The sequence below is a fragment of the Acomys minous genome (genome assembly GCF_964271855.1).
Source record: "Acomys minous genome assembly, chromosome: 11".
NCBI lineage: Eukaryota > Metazoa > Chordata > Mammalia > Rodentia > Muridae > Acomys > Acomys minous.
This window is the reverse complement of record NC_140492.1, coordinates 80,746,691-80,752,112: the sequence shown is the minus strand read 5'-3', so window position 1 is coordinate 80,752,112 and position 5,422 is coordinate 80,746,691. Positions and strand designations below refer to the sequence as shown.

Genomic DNA, 5,422 nt, shown 5'->3' with positions numbered 1-5,422 from the left:
CACTTGTGGTTTTCTGTAACGGTCTTCATATGTTGCAAAGAGATATTTCCTTAATGAAGGGTGAAAACTACAGTCACCTGTGGGTATAAGGACTCATATTTAGAATATAGATAGGGATTAAGATGGTTGAGTAAAATGGTAGTTGTAGATCCTCCTCCAAGACGCAGGATTTCATTGGCTTTGTGTAGATGTCTAGGCTCCCTTCCTGTTGAGTAGGCTTTAAGTCCAATTACAGAGCTTTTGGTTACCAACAAGGCATTCATGGCACTACTGTATCCTTAGGGTAAGCATGCCATTCTGGTAATTGTTTACGTGCATAAACGGCAGGGTACAGGTAGGACTGTTGGCTATTTCCTCCTTTGGAAGCTTGTGTGTCACTTCCTGATGCCATGCAAGCTGGTCCTCAGGAAAGAGACTCTCAGGTTGCACGCAGCCTGCATCCTCTGGTCCTGCGTCTAACGCTCTTAGTGTCTTCAGGAACTGAGACTTACTTTCTGCCTTTTCGGGGTAACCCAGGACAACAGTAATAGCCCAGAATGTTTTGGGAGTCTCTTGGCCAGCAGTGGTCAACAATTCAAAAAGAGGATTCTCATATTTGGTGTTGGGGTTTTTGTTATTCTATGGCTCTTCGGTCAGGTCAGATGAAAAATCTTCCTTTAGGAGCGACAGCGACACAAGATGGCAGCCACCACAGACTTGGGAGTAAAAGTCCTTCGGAATTTCCAACTGTTGGAAGAGCAGGAAGAAGGCGAGAAAGGAGTAGGTAATGTTACAGTTAGCTGGTGTCTAGCGGACGAAGGAGGACACGGCCCTTACAAGATGGACAGGGATGATAGTTGGGCCTCCAAGAATTTGTGAAAACCAAATGTACAGCCTTAAAATAGAATGTGGGCCTAAATACCTAGAAGCAGCAAGATTTGTCCCGAAAGTCAGTATGATCGGTGTGAGTGGTTCGAACGGAGTGGTGGATCCAAGAGCCACGGCAGTACTGGCTAAGTGGCAGAATTCCCGCAGCACCAAATCATCCATCCTGCAGGAACTTCCACATCAGATGGTGTCAAAAGAGAACACATGGCGGCCACAGCCACCAGAAAAGGACAGTGTTACAGCAACTAGCCACCAGGGCCCTGGCTCCCTTCCCCTTCCACCCAAGTCTTCATTTTCCACAGTAGTGAATTTTCTAGCTGCATCCATAGACCTCAAAGTACTGGAGAGGAAGCTCCACTCAGACATCACCCTGAGACACTGTTCTGAGACTAATTTCTTGTCCATTTGAAATCCCTAAGTTGTGCTGTGTACCGTCTTCTGTCGAGTGTAACTTCTGTCTGCCTGGTTGAACTTCTGGGACCAAGAAAGTGTGTTGAAATCAGTTTCCTCTGGAAGTAGTGGGCACAGCTAGGGCAACTGTGAACAGACATGTCACACAACCACCTGCTGCTGGCACGTGGCCTGGGTCTGCCTTTGCCCACCCCGCCCTCCCACCACAGTTGTGTGGTGGCCCTTAGAATACATGGGAAGGCTTCAGGTGGCAGCCGTGAGACTGCTGCTGGGCTTGGGGCACTTTGGCTGCACCCCTACTTTCTTAAGTCTTAAGTGATGTCCCGTCCAAGCCATCGTCCTACTCCTCTACTCCCACCCTTGGCCAGAGCTTAGACTGTAACCCTCCCTTCCCCCTGAAATTGGCTATGGGCGAAGCATTCAGGGCTTCTCGTCTCCCCACCTTTATCAAGGGGTGCTGCTTTCCCAATTCTCGACTCCCTTGTTGCCCATTACCACCCAACACTTGCTCTATCCAAAAGCCATCAGATGAGACTGGAAGAACCTGGTCTACGTCACTTAGCTCCCGACCACCCTTGTCCATCTGCCACCAGCCTGGGAAGGGACTGCCGGGTCCTCAGGCCTGCCGCCACCATCAGCCCATGAGCTTTGAGCTCGGGGTCTCGAGGGGAACAGAGCAGTCACGGGCAACTCAGACAGGCCAGCCGTCAGGGTCTTTGGTGGTTCTGCCTAGAGAAAGGCCACGCAGAGAGTCCCGTGCGCACGCGCTTCGGCGTTGGTTCCTTTTCCCACAATCACTTTGCTTTTAGATGTTGAAGAGGTCTGAGCAGGGCTCTCATATCACCCTGGCCACCCATCGTGTCTAAGGTGGAGCCTGACAGCAGGAACACAAGGCGCTGATCCTGCGAACTCAGTACTGTTGCTCCTCAGACTTTTGGCGGGAACCCGGAGGAGCTCTGTGTCACCCTGTGTGCTGACCGGTGGGCCTGACCTCCTAGTTCATTGCCACGTTCCCTACTCTGTTCAGGCCCACTGAACGTTGAACTTTGGAAGCATACCAAAATAAAAGCAATTTGTTGTGTTGGGGGGAAAAAAAAGAAAAGAAAAAAAGAAAAAGAAAAAAATCTTTCTTTAAATTCTTCATGTATATATTTCTTGCAAGAACAGACAAGTCCTGTCTCACAAAAAAATCATATGTTTCATATGTGATTCATCTATTTGCATACACTCATCCCAATGTTTTGATAAACTTCCAACATATATAAAACCAATATTAGAGAGCTTTCAAATATACTATCTCAGAAGCATCACCTATTGCTAATGGGTTGAATCTTATCCTCTCAAAAGATTATAACGTCCTAACTTCTAGTTCCCGTTAATGTGACCTTATCTGGATTATAAGGGTTTTGCAAACAATCAAACCCAGATGACGTCATTAGAGCGGATTCTGGTCCAATATCACTTATACACTCATAAATTTGGATAAAGAAACAAACATGCGCAAGAAGTGAAAGCACGTGAAGATAAAGGCTGAGACCAGAGTAGCACGTCTCCAAGGCCAAACCACCGCAAAGCCCGGAACAGATCCTCCCTTGCCACCTTAGACTGTGCCAACCCGCTGACACCCTGACTGTGCCATCTCCTTCAGAACTGGGAATAAAAACAATCTCTTGTTCAGGTCACCAGGTCTGTGTGACTTTAACAGCACGAGAAAGATGATGTGCTTTTTAGGCAAAACTTTTAGTCCCTGAAGGTCAAGACGTGAAGACAGATATAAAATAAACTAGGATTTAAAAAAAAAAAAAAAGATGGTGGGATGGAGTGGTGCCTGTGACAGAGAGATGAGGAACTACAGGTGCAGGGGAGACAACAGATGTGAGAAAACGGGCAGCAGACAAAGCAGCAAGCTGTTGCCCACTAGGACCTGTTCTTGGGCGGCTGGAAGGCTCGAGCCACACCCACCTCGCTGCCAACTAGGCCAGAGCGCTGCTCAGCCTGAAGGCCCAGATGCCTCTGCTTGCACTGTTCACCCTTCTGGCGGGAGGGGAGCAAGGGGCTGCGGGGCTGCCAGTGGACTTCAAACACGATGGCCATGCCTGGGATACCAGCAGGGCAGCCAGCGCCAAGGGCAAGGTAGGAGTGGATAACACCCTGGGGCTTATACAGGTCCTGCGGCTGGAGATGCTGCCCAACCGCTCAATAGCTCTGACCCTGAGCAACAGCAGATAACCAAGATGAAGAATGGTTCATTTTCTGGGTTAAGTCTCTTCAAAAGACTTTCATGATCCGTGCTGGCTCCGGAAGGAAACTATGTTGACGTCCATGATCCCTGCCGCCACCGGAAACCATGCTGGTGTCCGCGATCCCTGCTGCCACCGGAAACCATGCTGGTGTCCGGGATCCCTGCTACCACCGGAAACCATGCTGGTGTCCGGGATCCCTGCTGCCGCCGGCTGCTGCGGCAGAGAATCTTTCTTTTGCGGTAATATCAGTGACTTCAGACTCCTAACTGAGAATGAGAGACACTGAAGGCTTCTGTGCCAACCTCAGACTCCCCAAAAAGAAACAGTCCAGACATGGAGCTATTGAAGAGAGTCCTTAAAGGTTATGATAAAGATGCTGAAGTGTAGCTCTTCACAGTTGATGGCTTGTGTCATGGGGGTTGGAGAGAGCAGTCAAGTTTCTTTAAGGAGTTGGCCACTGGGAGTTTGACCACTCTCCGATGAGTACGGGCAACAAAATTGAATTTGATGGTTTTTTTTTTCTTTTCTTTTGTAGGGATGGGACACAAAGGTAAGAGGGTAGACCTGGGAAGAATTGATTAGAGTATATTGTTTGAAGTTTGTAGGAACCAGGCCTGTTTTGTTGTTTCATGTCCTGTTTCTAGCAGCTTCCATGTCTGTGTTTATCTTGGTTAGCTAGTCATGTTTACTGCTCTGAGAACGCTCTCCTCCCTTCCTCGAGACTTGTCCTCCTGTGTGCAATCACCTCTTGAGGGATTTCATCTGGGAGGAGGATTCCTGTTTTGCTGCCTATAAGAAGGCTCTTTGGAACTCTGGGGGGAGGGAACAAACGAGAATAAACCTCTGCCGTGGCTGCTGCTGCGGCTGCTGCTCTTAGCACGAAGGACCCGCTGTGTTATTTTGTGTGTGTGTGTGTGTGTGTGTGTGTGTGTGTGTGTGTGTGTGTGTGTGTGTGTGTGTGTGCAGTCCCTCGCCCTCGACTCGGTACCGCGGTGGCGCAGGAGCCACTGAAATTCCCAAATAATTAATTAAAATATTATGTTTGAAGTAAAAAGGAAAGTAAACAAATTATAAAAGTAAAATGAAAAACTAAAAATGTTTCATTCAGCTGGTAGTAAACACTAATATCTAAGCCAGCCTACTGGCAAAAGTTCTCTATATTTTTTACACAATTACACCTTTATGCTATATAGTTAGTACCATTGGTACAGATGTCAAATAATCAAATGTTAGAGACTAATATTATACTGTAGACATTAGGATAGAAGAAGAATGCGAAGTTATAAAAAAAACTCTCCTCACACAGAGAGACCCTGTCTTGAAAAACCCAAAAAAAAAAAAAAACTCTCCTCTGCTTTATACAAGTTGTTTATGCAGGTTTGGGGTCCTGTAAGACTGTGACTTTATGCATTATTAAAAGATAAGAGGGGCTGGAGAGATGGCTTCATGGTTAAGAGCACTGACTGCGCTTCCAGTGGACTGGGGTTCATATCCCAGCACCCACATGGCAGTTCACACCCGTCTTTAACTCCACGATCTGACACCCTTACGCAAACACACATGCAGACAAAACACCAATGCACATAAGATAAAATAAATAAATATATTTAAAAGATAACATAATAAACTACTTGATGGAGAACAATGACACCATCACCAACCAGAAATGGGTTTCAGACTGATACATATACTATCTGAAATCCTTATTCTATCGCTCGCTATCTCTTCGACTTGGACAAATTACTGTCTAAGCCTCAATTTCTTTCTAAGATTGATTTGTAATTGGGTATATTTATTTGTAGTTGTCTGGGAGGATGCAGTTGTGTGAAGGTGCCTATGGGTGACAGAAAAGGGCACTGGAGTCCCTAGAGTTGAAATCACAGGTTATCCTCAAGCACCTC

The 5,422-nt window shown here is 46.9% G+C and overlaps 1 pseudogene across 1 annotated transcript; it reads left to right on the top strand.

The window, feature by feature from the left end:
* The first annotated feature begins 446 nt into the window (after positions 1–446).
* On the top strand, positions 447–1,494 carry LOC311608375 (ubiquitin-conjugating enzyme E2 variant 1-like; annotated as a pseudogene). The gene has a single exon. The product of its transcript is annotated as a ubiquitin-conjugating enzyme E2 variant 1-like (transcript).
* Positions 1,495–5,422: the final 3,928 nt, after the last annotated feature.